This window comes from Melanerpes formicivorus, unplaced genomic scaffold, assembly GCF_026170545.1.
Source record: "Melanerpes formicivorus ecotype bairdi unplaced genomic scaffold, bMelFor1.0.p_v2 SCAF_164, whole genome shotgun sequence".
Taxonomy (NCBI): domain Eukaryota; kingdom Metazoa; phylum Chordata; class Aves; order Piciformes; family Picidae; genus Melanerpes; species Melanerpes formicivorus.
The window spans coordinates 467,859-481,871 of NW_027142516.1; the positions used below are offsets into that span (position 1 = coordinate 467,859).

Below are 14,013 nucleotides of genomic sequence, written 5' to 3' on the forward strand. Positions count from 1 at the left end.
CTCAATGTCCTTCCTAAACTGAGGAGCCCAGAGCTGGACACAGGACTCCAGGAGTGGCCTCAGCAGTGCTGAGCACAGGGCAGGATGAGCTCCCTGCTCCTGCTGGCCACACTCTGCCTGCTGCAGGCCAGGCTGCCCTTGGCCCTCTTGGCCCCCCGGGCACACTGCTGGCTCCTCTTCAGGCAGCTGTCAATCAGCACCCCCAGCTCCCTCTCTGCCTGGCTGCTCTCAGCCACTCTGCCCCCAGCCTGGGAGCTCTGCCTGGGGTTGCTGTGGCCAAAGTGCAGCCCCTGGCACTTGGACTTGTTGAATGCCATCCTGTTGGGCTCTGCCCCTCTGCCCTCTGCCTGACCAGCCTCTGCTCCCAGCTTGGACTCAGCTGCACATTTGCTGCTGACTGCCTCCATCCCCTCCTCCAGATCATCAATGAAGCTATTGAACAGGCTGGGACCCAGCACTGCTCCCTGGGGCACACCACTGGTGCCTGGCTGCCAGCTGGCTGTGGCACCATTCACCACCACTCTCTGGGCTCAGTTCCTAACCCAGCTCAGAGCTGCTGCTGTCCCAGCCAGGGGCTGACAGCTTGGCCAGGAGCTTGCTCTGGGGAATGGTGGCAAAGGCCTTGCTGCAGTCCCCACCTCCCTGGGCAGCCTGGGCCAGGTCCTGACCACTCTTGCAGGGCAGAAATGGTTCCTCTGCTGCTGCTGCTGCTGCTGCTGCTCTGTGTGGAGCAAATCCCTCAGTTGGTTTATATCCCAACCTGGCCACGCTGGCAAAAATCAGCAAAATGCTGCAGGAAAGTGAAACTGCTGCAGAAAGGGGAAGGGAAGGGAAGGGAAGGGAAGGGAAGGGAAGGGAAGGGAAGGGAAGGGGAAGGGAAGGGGAAGGGAAGGGAAGGGAAGGGAAGGGAAGGGAAGGGAAGGGAAGGGAAGGGAAGGGGAAGGAAGGGAAGGGAAGGGAAGGGAAGGGAAGGGAAGGGAAGGGAAGGGAAGGGAAGGGAAGGGAGGAAGGGAAGGGAAGGGAAGGGAAGGAAGGGAAGGGAAGGGAAAGGAAGGGAAGGGAAGGGAAGGGAAGGGAAAGGAAGGGAAGGGAAGGGAAGGGAAGGGAAAGGGAAGGGAAGAAGAAAGCAAAGAGGGTGTTGGAAGCAACTGGCAACTGGCCAGAGCTGAAGGGAGCAATCAGAGGAGCCTGGGAGCCATGGGCCTGGGTGTGTTTTGTAACAGACCTGAGACAGAAAGGATGTCTCAACCCCCTGGGGCAGGCCAGCAGATGCCTTATAAAGGGGCTGGCAGGTTCAGAAGCTCTCAGACCACAGCTCCTTGCTTCCCTTCTCTTCGTTGAGCTGAGTAAGTCTGAGCCCTTTGCACCTCTGCCTCTCCTGTCCTCACCACGTCTGTGCCTCCCCTGTCCTCACCACCTCTGCCTCCCCTCTCCTCACCACCTCTGTGCCTCCCCTGTCCTCACCACCTCTGCCTCCCCTCTCCTCACCACCTCTGTGCCTCCCCTGTCCTCACCACCTCTGCCTCTCTTGTCCACCTCTGCCTCTCCTGACCTCAGCTTAGGTTTGTTGTCTGACCTCTAACCAGCTCCTGCTGAGCTCTGCTCTGCTGCTGACAGCTTGCCTCTGCCTGAGGACCCTTTTCTCCTTGGCCAAGAGGGCAGCTGCAGACCTGGGCAGGCCAGAGGGACTCAGCCAAGATGGGGCTCAGCCCAGCTGCTGTCACACTTGGGCTCAGGCTGCACCTCGAGAGAGCTGCTCAGATGGCTTGGGCAGGCTCAGCAGGCAGAGAGCCTGGGAGAGCTCAGAGGAGCTGCCTGGGAGGGAGGAGGGGCAGGGAGGGAGAGAGGAAGGGAGGGAGAGAGGAAGGGAGGGAGGAAGGGAGGGAGGAAGGGAGGGAGGGAGGGAGGAAGAAAGGAAAGGAAGGGAGGGAGGGAGGGAGGAAGGAAGGGAGGGAGGAAGGGAGGGAGGAAGGAAGGAAGGGAGGGAGGAAGGGAGGGAGAGAGGAAGGAAGGAAGGAAGGGAGGGAGGAAGGGAGGGAGGAAGGGAGGGAGGGAAGAAGGAAGGAAAGGGAGAGAGGAAGGAAGGAAAGAAGGGAGGGAGGAAGGGAGGGAGGAAGGAAGGAAGGGGAGGGAGGGGAGGGGAGAGAGGAAGGAAGGAAAGGAAGGGAGGGAGGAAGGGAGGGAGGGAGGGGAGAGAGAGAGGAAGGGAGGGAGAGAGGAAGGGAGGGAGAGAGGAAGGAAGGAAAGGAAGGGAGGGAGGGAGGGAGGAAGGGAGGGAGGGAGGGAGAGAGAGAGGAAGGGAGGGAGGGGAGGGAGAGAGAGCCAGACAGACCGAACTCCCCACGGCAGGTCCTGAGCCCCTCCTGCTGCTCCCAGGAGCTCAGGGTGGGCTGTGTGGTGGCTGGGGAGCAGCAGGGGGACTCAGCCCTCCTTGTCCCGTTGCAGGTTCACCTCCCTGCCCAGAGGATGTCCTTCTCCAGCCAGCAGCTGAGCTCCCGCTGCCTTCCCCCCCCTGCCAGCTCAGCTGCCCGCAGCCCTGCGTGGAAGCCTGCAGCCAGCCCTGCGTCACCTCCTGCGGCGACTCTCGAGCCGTTGGTCTACCCCCCACCCGTCACCATCCTCTTCCCAGGCCCCATCCTCAGCTCCTGCCCTCAGGAGAGCATCGTGGGCAGCTCAGCTCCGCTGGGGCTGGGCCAGTCCAGGGGCTGCAAGGTTCCCTTGTCTATGGAAACTACTTCTCCTCCTCCTCCTCCTCCTCCCAGCGCTCGGGGGGGCTGTTGGCCCTGCTAAGCATGGCAGGAGGAGAACTGGCAGCCAGATCTGGAAGGTGCAGCTGAGGAGCTGAAGCAGAGGGGACCCAGGGGTGCTGCTCAGCACCCACGGAGCCTCTTTGCCCTTCTGATGCTCTGCTTCCATTCGCTGCCAGCTCCCTCCAAGCCTTTCCCCTCCTGGGTGGCTCCGCAGAGCCTGCTCCCCTCGGGTCGGCTGCTCCAGCCCTGTTTGGCTCCATGAATGTTTGCCTTGGTTGGTTGGTTGCTCTTCTCTTTGGTGCCTCTGGGTCCAAACAGGGAAGGTCCCAAGGTGGCAGCTCACCCTGAGGCTGCTTGGAGCTTGAACCAAGGCAGAAGAAGAATGGGAGGAGCAGCAACCAGCTTGATGCAGATGAAGTTGCTCCTTCCCACAGCTCACTGAGGTCCATCTCCTGTTGTCCCTTCCCCTGGCTTGTGCCCTCCTTGGCTGCCAATAAACACCTCTGATTACACCAAACCAAAGCCCTCTGCTTGTTGGCTTCTCTCTTTTGGGTCAGCTGCAAACCAGCCGAAGCAAACCCTCAGCTCAGCTGGAGGGCTCTGGGGAATCCTGGGATGGGGGTGGTTGGAAAAGGCCTTTCAGATCCAGTCCAACCACTCTCTGGCTCTGCCAAGGCTGGGGGCAAGGCCATAGTTTCATTCAGGGTTGGAAGGGACCACAAGGCTCAGCCAGTTCCAACCCCCCTGCCATGGGCAGGGACACCCCACACTAGATCAGCCTGCCCAGAGCCTCAGCCAGCCTGGCCTTAAACACCTCCAGGGACAGAGCCCCAACCACCTCCCTGCACAACTCATCCCAGGGCTTCACCACTCTCATGGGGAAGAACTTCCTCCTCCCCTCCAGGCCTGAATCTCCCCACCTCCAGCTTCATTCCATTCCCCCCAGTCCTATCACTGCCTGAGATCCTGAGCAGGTCCCTCCCCAGCCTTCCTGGAGCCCCCCTGCAGAGCCTGGAAGGCCACAATGAGGTCACCTGGGAGCCTTCTCTTCTGCAGACTGAACAGCCCCAGCTCCTTCAGTCTGTCCTCACAGCAGAGCAGCTCCAGCCCTCTGCTCATCCTCCTGGCCCTGCTCTGGACACCTTCCAGCACCTCCACATCCTCTTGTCCTAGGGGCTCCAGAGCTGGAGGCAGGACTCCAGGTGGGGTCTGCCCAGAGCTGAGCAGAGGGGGAGAATCACCTCCCTTGCCCCTGCTGGCCACACTTCTGCTGCTGCAGCCCAGGCTCTGCTTGGCTTTCTGGGCTGCAAGTGCAGACTGAGAGCTCCTGCTGAGCTTCTCCTCCCCCAGCACCCCCAAGGCTCTCTCCTCAGGGCTGCTTTCCAGCCAGACCCCTGCCCAGCCTGGATTTGTGCCTGGGATTGCCTCCACCCAGCTGCAGGACCCTGCCCTTGGTCTTGTTGAACCTCTTGAGGTTGGCTTGTGCCCAGCTCTGCAGCCTGCCCAGCTCCCTCTGGCTGGATCCCTTCCCTCCAGCCTGCCCAGCTCCCTCTGGCTGGATCCCTTCCCTCCAGCCTGCCCAGCTCCCTCTGGCTGGATCCCTTCCCTCCAGCCTGCCCAGCTCCCTCTGGCTGGATCCCTTCCCTCCAGCCTGTCTGCTGCACCACACAGCTTGGTGCCATCAGCAAACCTGCTGAGGCTGCACTCAATGCCACTGTCCATGTCACCCACAAAGATGTTGAACAAGACAGGTCCCAGGAGCTGATCCCTGAGGGACTCTGCTTGTCCCTGGCCTCCCCTGGGCCATGGAGCCCTGGACAGCCACTCTTTGGGTGCAGCCATCAAGCCAGTTCCTTATCCATCCAGTGGTCACCCCATCACACCCCATGTGTCACCAGCCTGGAGTCCAGGCTGTGGTGCAGGACAGTGTTGAAGGCTTTGCTCAGCTCCAGCTAAACGACATCAGTTGCCATGGCCCTCAGCACCACAGCTCTGCAGCTCTGAAGCCCCTCCCAGGGATGGGGATTCAGCCACCTCAGGCCTCCAGTGGTTGTGAAAGCTTTGAGTCAAGAAGTTGCTTCTCATGCCCAACCTAAACCTCCCCAGGTGCAACCTGAGGCCACCTCTTGTCCTGTCACTTACTGCATGTGAGCAAGGACCAATCCCCCCCCAGCTGGCTCCAGCCCCCTCTCAGGGAGCTGGAGAGACCCAGGAGCTCTCCCCTCAGCCTCCTCTTCTCAGCTGCTCCTCCCCAGCCCTCTTCTCCAGACCCTTCCACAGCTCTGTTGCCCTTCCCTGGCCCTGCTCCAGCCCTCAAAGTCTTTCTGGCAGTGAGGAGGAGCCCAACCCTGACCCCAGGATTCCAGCTGTGGCCTGCCCAGTGCCCAGCCCAGGGCAGAGGGATGTTGTGCTCCTCCAGCTGCTGTTTACACACTGCCCAGGGATGAGTTTCATCTCCAGCTCAGGCAGAACTTGCCTGGGCCCCAGATGTAATCTCTGCAAGGGCTCAGGTGGGAGAGCTCTGCCCAGCCCTCAGAGAAAATGTTCAGGGCCAGCCTGGAGCACTCAGTAGCCACTCCAGAAAGATTCCAGCAGCTCCTCCCTACCTTTCCAAGGGCTTTCACCACAGCTGCTGTAACTCCACAGACCATGGAGAAAGGGGAATGCTCAACCTGCACCACAGAGGAGCCAGGAGAGGGCAGGAGCCAGGGGACAGCAGCAGAGGGAACTTCCCAGAGCCAGAGCATTCCCCAGGGCTGGATCTCTGAGGCTCAGCAAACTTCATCCACTTCCCTCCCCTCTTCTTCCACATCTGGCTGAGCCCAGGGACACCTCTCAGCTGGACTCAGCTGCTCAAGGCCTCATCTAACCTGGCCTTGAAGACCCCCAGGGAGGAGGCAGCCACAGCCTCCCTGGGCAGCCTCTGCCAGGCTCTCACCACCCTGGGGACTGAAAAACGTCTTCCTCAGCTCCACTCCCACCCTGCTCTGCCTCAGCTCCAAACCCTTCCCCCATGGCCTGCCTCAGACCCCCTCATGCAAAGTCCCTCTGCAGCCTTCCTGTTGGATCCCTTCAGGTCCTGGCAGGCAGCTCTGAGCTCCCCCTGGAGCCTTCTCCCCTCCTGGCTGAGCCCCCCCCAGCTCCCTCAGCCTGTGCCCACAGCAGAGGAGCTCCAGAGCCCTTGGCTCATCCTTGTGGGCCACCTCTGGCCTCACTCCAAGAGCTGAGCAGAGGACTCCTGAGGTGGTTCTGCTCAGTGGAGCTCTTCACTCCCCTCTTGCTACAGGGCTCTGCCCCCTCTCCAGCAGCTCTGTGCCCTCCTTCTGCTGGGGACACCAGAGCTGGAGGCAGGATTGGAGCTGGGGGAGGCTCAGCAGAGCAGAGCAAAGGCAGAGCTGAGCAGGAAGATGCCTCAGGAGGGAGGATGGGGTCTGAGCTGCCTCCCCAGCAGAGTCTCCAGGCTGAGCCCCCCCTGCTCCCCTCAGCCTGTGCCCACAGCAGAGGAGCTCCAGAGCCCTTGGCTCATCCTTGTGGCCACCTCTGGCCTCACTCCAAGAGCTGAGCAGAGGACTCCTGAGGTGGTTTCTGCTCAGTGGAGCTCTTCACTCCCCTCCTGCTGGAGGGCTTCAGCAGGCTGCAAAGACCAACCCTGCCCAGGAGCTTCTCCCAGCTGTGCTGTGTCAGAACCCCACCAGAAAGCAGCCAGGAGCCAGGGGCTGATGGTGCAGCTCAGATTGCTTTAGTGGGGGACAGAGGAGGGAAGTTTTCAAGAGCCAGAGATGATCCTAGCAGCAAAGGAGGAGCTGCAGGCTCCTGCAAGTGAGGTTCCTTGTTTTGGGAAGCTTCACTCCAAGCCCAGTGCTCTTCCTTTCCTTGGCAGCTGGGAGCTTGGTGATGGAGTCAGAGCAGTCTGGAGAAGCAGGGGTTCAGCGTGGCTCAGGGTGGAAGGGAGCTCAGAGCTCATCTCCCCCAACTCTCTGCCCTGCCCAGGGCCACCTCTCAACCAGACTCAGCTGCTCAGGGCCTCATCCAGCCTGGCCTTGAACACCCTCAGGCAGGAGGCAGCCGCAGCCTCCCTGGGCAGCCTGGGCCAGAGCCTCCTCACCACCACCCTGGGACTGCAGAACTTCTTCCTCAGCTCCTCTCCGACCCTGCTCTGCCTCAGCTCCAAACCCTTTCCCCCTTGGCCCTAAACCACCAACCCAAACCCCACCATGGCCACCAAACCATGTGCCATGGCCACAGGTCTCATGATCACCTCCAGGGCTGGGGACTCCACCACCTCCCTGGGCAGCCTGGGCCAGTCCCTGACCACTCTTGCAGGGCAGAGTTGTTCCTAATCCCCACCCTGGTGCCACTCCAGGCCAGCTCCTCTCAACCTATCGACAGCCCCAAGCTCTCTGAGGGCTCAGTGAAGCTCCTTGGCGGAGAGCCCAACCCTGGCAGCGCCATGGGAGAGGTTTCAGTTGAAACAATCATTCCAAGGGTGAACCACAAAGGGCTCTCAGCTTTCCATAGCATCACAGCATCATAGTATGATAGCATCAGGCAGGGTTGGAAGGGACCACAAGGATCAGCCAGTTCCAACCCCATTGCCATGGGCAGGGACACCCCACACTAGATCAGCCTGGCCAGAGCCTCATCCAGCCTGGGCTAAACACCTCCAGGGACAGAGCCCCAACCACCTCCCTGCACAACCCATTCCAGGGCTTCACCACTCTCATAGTGAAGAACTTCCTCCTCACATCCAGCCTGAATCTCCCCACCTCCAGCTTCATTCCATCCCCCCCAGTCCTATCACTGCCTGAGATCCTGAGCAGTCCCTCCCCAGCCCCCCCTGGAGCCCCCTGCAGATCCTGGAAGGCCACAATGAGGTCACCTCAGAGCCTTCTCTTCTCCAGACTCAACAGCCCCAACTCCTTCAGTCTGTCCTCACAGCAGAGCAGCTCCAGCCCTCTGCTCATCCTCCTGGCCCTGCTCTGGACACCTTCCAGCACCTCCAGATCCCTCTTGTCCTAGGGGCTCCAGAGCTGGAGGCAGTACTCCAGGTGGGGTCTGCCCAGGTCTGAGCAGAGGGGGAGAATCACCTCCCTTGCCCTGCTGGCCACACTTCTGCTGCTGCAGCCCAGGCTCTGCTTGGCTTTCTGGGCTGCAAGTGCAGACTGAGAGCTCCTGCTGAGCTTCTCCTCCCCCAGCACCCCCAAGGCTCTCTCCTCAGGGCTGCTTTCCAGCCTGGCTTTGTGCCTGGGATTGCCTCCAGCCAGCTGCAGGACCCTGCCCTTGGCCTTGTTGAACCTCCTGAGGTTGGCTTGTGCCCAGCTCTGCAGCCTGCCCAGCTCCCTCTGGCTGGATCCCTTCCCTCCAGCCTGTCCAGCTCCCCCTGGCTGGATCCCTTCCCTCCAGCCTGCCCAGCTCCCTCTAGCTGGATCCCTTCCCTCCAGCCTGCCCAGCTCCCTCTGGCTGGATCCCTTCCCTCCAGCCTGCCCAGCTCCCCCTGGCTGGATCCCTTCCCTCCAGCCTGTCCAGCTCCCCCTGGCTGGATCCCTTCCCTCCAGCCTGCCCAGCTCCCCCTGGCTGGATCCCTTCCCTCCAGCCTGCCCAGCTCCCTCTGGCTGGATCCCTTCCCTCCAGCCTGTCCAGCTCCCTCTGGCTGGATCCCTTCCCTCCAGCCTGTCCAGGTCCCTCTGGCTGGATCCCTTCCCTCCAGCCTGTCTGCTGCACCACACAGCTTGGTGTCAGCAGCAAACCTGCTGAGGCTGCACTCAGTGCCACTGTCCCTGGCACTCACAGGGATGTTGACCAAGCCTGGTCCCAGGACTGATCCCTGAGGGACTCTGCTTGTCCCTGGCCTCCACTGGGATCTGGACCCATGGGCAGCCACTCTTTGGGTGCAGCCACCAAGCCAGTTCCTTATCCATCCAGTGGTCACCCCTCACACCCATGTGTCACCAGCCTGGAGCCCAGGCTGTGGTGCGGGGCAGTGTCGAAGGCTTTGCTCAGCTCCAGGTAAACGACAGCAGTTGCTCCTCCCAGAGCTGCTCCAGGCCCCTCAGCACCTCCCCAGCCTCCCCTGCACCCTCCCCAGTAGCTCCCAGTCCCTCTGTAACTTGGGCCCCGACGCTCCAGAGGTGTCCTCGGCAGGGCAGAGCAGAGGGGCAGCAGAGCCTCCCTCGCCCTGCTGCCCACACAGGGCAGCCCCCGGGGCGCTGGGGGCTCCGCTCCCGAAGCTCCTGCGGCTGCTGGCCCTGGCTCGCTGCAGCCTTCGGGGGCTCAGCACAGCCCTGCCTCCCTCTGAGCTCTTCCTGCCTCCAGGGGGACCTCTCCCTGGGACACTTTCACAGTCTCACAGCATCACCAAGGTTGGAAGAGACCTCAAGGATCATCGAGTCCAAGCTGGCACCACAGAGCTCAGGACCAGACCATGGCTCCAAGGGCCACATCCAATCCCCTCTTGAACCCCTCCAGGGATGGGGACTCCACCACCTCCCCGGGCAGCACATCCCAATGGCCAACAACTCTCTCTGGGAAGAACTTTCTCCTCACCAAGGGTGAACCACAAAGGGCACAAAGAAGACAAAACTCACTCAGGTCCCAGGGGAGAAGCTGTTGGAAGAGCTGTGAGCAGCTTCTGCTTTTGCAGTGCTGCCTGGGGAGCCTGGAGGGGCTGAGGCACCTCCTGCACAAGGTCTTGGACCAGCCTCACACCAGAGGTAGGGGCAGGGAGCGCCTTGAACTCTGCAACTCTTTTCCTCACCATTTCCACCTCTTGGGCAACTCTCTTCACAGCTCTCACGGCCTCCTCCTGCTCTCAACTCCTTCATCACCCTCAGCTTCATCAGGTTTCAGCCACAGGAATCAGGACAGGTCAGGAAATTGCTCTTTGCATCATCCATGAGCTGGACATTCAGCAGATAGCAGCTGGCAAAGGAGCAGCTCCTCAGGGGAGAGGGTTTTGGGGACCCCTCCCTCCCCCCCCCCCAGCAGCAGCTTGCCCAGGATGGTGTTCAGGGGAGGGGGTTGGAAGCTCTCCACACCAGGACACTCCACAACCTCTCTGGGCTCAGCCTACTCCAGGCCTCCAGCAGCCTCACACCAACCAACTTTCTCCTCCTGCTCAGCTGCAACCTCCTGGGCTCCACTTTGTGCCCCTTGGCCTCCTGGCTTTCCACAGCTGCCTGAAAGGAGGCTGGAGCCAGGTCAGGATCAGGCTCTTCCCACAGGGAACAAGAGGAAACATCCTCAAGTTGCCCCAGGGGAGGTTCAGCTTGGCCATGAGGAACAATTTCTGCCCCTTGAGGGTTGGCCAGGCCTGGCCCAGGGCAGTGGTGGAGTCTCCATGCCTGGAGGGGTTCCCAAGCCCTGGAGCTGTGGTGCTGAGGGCCAGGGCTTAGAGACAGCATTGGACCTGCTGGGCTTCAGCCTCTTTGACATCTTCAGTGATGATCTGGGGGAGGGGATGGAGGCAGTCAGCAGCAAATGTGCAGCTGACACCAAGCTGGGAGCAGAGGTTGGTCAGGCAGAGGGCAGAAGGGCTCTGCAGAGGGCCCTGGCCAGGCTGGGCAGAGGCCAACAGGATGGCATTCAACAAGTCCCAGTGCCAGGGGCTGCACTTTGGCCACAGCAACCCCAGGCAGAGCTACAGGCTGGGGGCAGAGTGGCTGAGAGCTGCCAAACAGAGAGGGACCTGGGGGTGCTGATTGACAGCTGCCTGAACAGGAGCCAGCAGTGTGCCCAGGGGGCCAAGAAGGCCAAGGGCAGCCTGGCCTGCAGCAGGCAGAGTGTGGCCAGCAGGAGCAGGGAAGTCCTTGTGCCCCTGTGCTCAGCACTGCTGAGGCCACACCTGGAGTCCTGTGTCCAGCTCTGGGCTCCTCCGGTCAGGAAAGAGGTTGAGCTGCTGGAAGGTGTCCAGAGAAGGGCAACAAAGCTGGGGAGGGGTCTGGGGCACAGCCCTGGGAGGAGAGGCTGAGGGAGCTGGGGTTGCTTAGCCTGGAGAAGAGGAGGCTCAAGGGAGACCTCATTGCTCTAAACAACTCCCTGCAGGGAGGTTGCAGCCAGGTGGGGGTTGGTCTCTTCTCCCAGGCACCCAGCACCAGAACAAGAGGGCATAGTCTCAAGCTGTGCCAGGGGAGGTTTAGGCTGGAGGTGAGGAGAAAGTTCTTCCCTGAGAGAGTTGTTAGCCATTGGGATGTGCTGCCCAGGGAGGTGGTGGAGTCCCCATCCCTGGAGGGGTTCAAGAGGGGACTGGATGTGGCACTTGGTGCCATGGTCTGGTCCTGAGGTCTGTGGTGCCAGCTTGGACTCTGTGATCTCTGAGGTCTCTTCCAACCTTGGTGATGCTGTGACCTCTGAGGTCTCTTCCAGCCTGACTCATTCCACGCTGCCATGACTGCATCTTGCTCCTTCCAGATGCAGAGAGGTTCTCCTGCCTCTCCTCTGGCCTGGGAGGGGAGGTGAGGACCTGCTGCTGACAGCCAGACCCCAGACCCCCAGCTGCTAGAGGCAGGAGGGCAGCGCCAGGCACTGGCACAGCTCCACCTCTGCATCGGGACCTGCTGGGAAGGCAAACCCTTGGCCCTGATGTCTCAACTCCCTCTCCTGTCACAACCACCTAGACCTCAGGGCTGTTGTGAAAACGCAGCTCCCCACGGGGCAGCTGCATTCCTGGCCACGTAGGCTCGGCCCGGGGGGGTGAGAGCCACGCCTGCCCCCGCCCCGCCGCTGGCTCCGAGCGGGGCGAGGTCCCGGGAGGGCTCTCGGCTCAGGGCACTTCCCACAGCGATTCCTCCCACGGCCGGGGTCCGGCACGGGGCAGGCAGAGCTGCACCTCCCCTGCCTGAGGTTTTGCTGCCCAGCACACGGCCCCAGCAGAGCCCCCTGGGGGGGTGGTTGGTGCTGTGCGCTCCCCAAGGCTGGGCACAGGCTGTGGGATGTATCACAGCATCACAGCATCATAGTGTGATAGCATCAGGCAGGGTTGGAAGGGACCACAAGGCTCAGCCAGTCCCAACCCCCCTGCCATGGGCAGGGACACCCCACACTACATCAGCCTGGCCCAGAGCTTCATCCAGCCTGGGCTTAAACACCTCCAGGGACAGAGCCCCAACCACCTCCCCCTGGCCAACCCATTCCAGGGCTTCACCACTCTCATGGGGAAGAACTTCCTCCTCCCCTCCAGCCTGAATCTCCCCACCTCCAGCTTCATTCCATTCCCCCCCAGTCCTATCACTGCCTCAGATCCTGAGCAGTCCCTCCCCAGCCTTCCTGCAGCCCCCTGCAGATCCTGGAAGGCCACAATGAGGTCACCTCAGAGCCTTCTCTTCTCCAGACTGAACAGCCCCAGCTCCTTCAGTCTGTCCTCACAGCAGAGCAGCTCCAGCCCTCTGCTCATCCTCCTGGCCCTGCTCTGGGCACCTTCCAGCCCCTCCACATCCCTCTTGTCCTAGGGGCTCCAGAGCTGGAGGCAGTGCTCCAGGTGGGGTCTCCCCAGAGCTGAGCAGAGGGGGAGAATCACCTCCCTTGCCCTGCTGGCCACACTTCTGCTGCTGCAGCCCAGGCTCTGCTTGGCTTTCTGGGCTGCAAGTGCAGACTGAGAGCTCCTGGTGAGCTTCTCCTCCCCCAGCACCCCCAAGGCTCTCTCCTCAGGGCTGCTTTCCAGCCAGTGCCTGCCCAGCCTGGATTTGTGCCTGGGATTGCCTCCACCCAGCTTCAGGACCCTGCCTTTGGCCTTGTTGAACCTCCTGAGGTTGGCTTGTGCCCAGCTCTGCAGCCTGTCCAGCTCCCTCTGGCTGGATCCCTTCCCTCCAGCCTGCCCAGCTCCCTCTGGCTGGATCCCTTCCCTCCAGCCTGCCCAGCTCCCTCTGGCTGGATCCCTTCCCTCCAGCCTGCCCAGCTCCCTCTGGCTGGATCCCTTCCCTCCAGCCTGTCCAGCTCCCTCTGGCTGGATCCCTTCCCTCCAGCCTGCCCAGCTCCCTCTGGCTGGATCCCTTCCCTCCAGCCTGCCCAGCTCCCTCTGGCTGGATCCCTTCCCTCCAGCCTGCCCAGCTCCCCCTGGCTGGATCCCTTCCCTCCAGCCTGCCCAGCTCCCTCTGGCTGGATCCCTTCCCTCCAGCCTGTCTGCTGCCCCACACAGCTTGGTGTCAGCAGCAAACCTGCTGAGGCTGCACTCAGTGCCACTGTCCCTGGCACCCACAAAGATGTTGAAGCAGCCTGGTCCTAGGGCTGATCCCTGAGGGACTCTGCTTGTCCCTGGCCTCCACTGGGACACGTGGCTGACACGGCTCTGCTGGAGGAGATGCTGGAGGAAGGGAGGTTCAGGCAGCACAAGAGGAAGAAATTCTTCCCAGGAAGGGTGGAGGGATGCTGGGGAGGTGGATGCCCCCTCCCTGGATGCTCAGCCTGCAGCCAGGCACAGCAGAAGCAGCACTGCTGAAGGATCCTTTGGGGCAGGCAGGACCCAGGTCCAGCTCCTGGGGTTTCCTTTTAGCACCTGAGTTAGGACCCTGGAGTGCAGTGGGTGGGAAGGGACCTCCAGAGCTCAGCCAGCCCAACCCCCTGCAGCCAGCAGGGATGTCCCCAAGCAGAGCAGGCTGCTCAGAGCCCCAGCAAGCCTGACCTTGAATGTCTCCAGGGATGCAGCCTCCAGCACCTGCCTGGGCAACCTGCTCTGGGGGAAGGAACTTCCTCCTGTCCAATGCTGTCAATCCATCAAGGTCCAGGCTCTGAGCATTGTTTCTCCTCAGGAGCTCCACCTGGGGTGGTGTTTCACCTCTCCAGCACACTCAGCTACCTGGCATGGCATCAAGTGGGGTGGTTGTGCCCTGCTTGATGACAGCTCTGGGGCTGAGACCATGAAAGCCAGAGAGAAGGAGCTGCAGCTGCTGGGCCTGGCCTCAGGAGTGAGGCAGAGCTCTTGTCTTGAGGATCAGCATGGACTCAGGGAATGTTTTTTCTTCCTAATCCCAAAGGGTTTCATCCATCACCAGGCCCTGCTGACTGAGCTGGCAGCAGGAGTGCAGGGCCCAGGTGGTGAAACCCCAGCCCTGTGCTGGGCTGAGCCATGCCAGCAGCTCTGTGTCAGCTGGGTGGGAAGCCAAGTGCCAGGTCCTGCACATGGCTCAGGGCAGAGCCCCGTGCCAGCAGAGGCTGGGGGTGAAGGCTGGGGAGCAGCCCTGGGGAGAAGGACCTAGGGGTGAGGAGCTGGAGAGGAGCCCTGGGGAGAAGGACCTAGGGGAGAGGAGGTGGAGAGAAGCCCTGGGGAGAAGGA

The 14,013-nt window shown here is 61.7% G+C and overlaps 1 long non-coding RNA gene across 1 annotated transcript; it reads left to right on the forward strand.

The window, feature by feature from the left end:
- The first annotated feature begins 1,243 nt into the window (after positions 1-1,243).
- Positions 1,244-3,272, forward strand: LOC137457246 (uncharacterized). The gene is made up of 2 exons (XR_010991221.1): positions 1,244-1,346; positions 2,446-3,272. It is a non-coding gene; the product is annotated as an uncharacterized lncRNA (long non-coding RNA).
- The last annotated feature ends 10,741 nt before the right edge of the window (positions 3,273-14,013 follow it).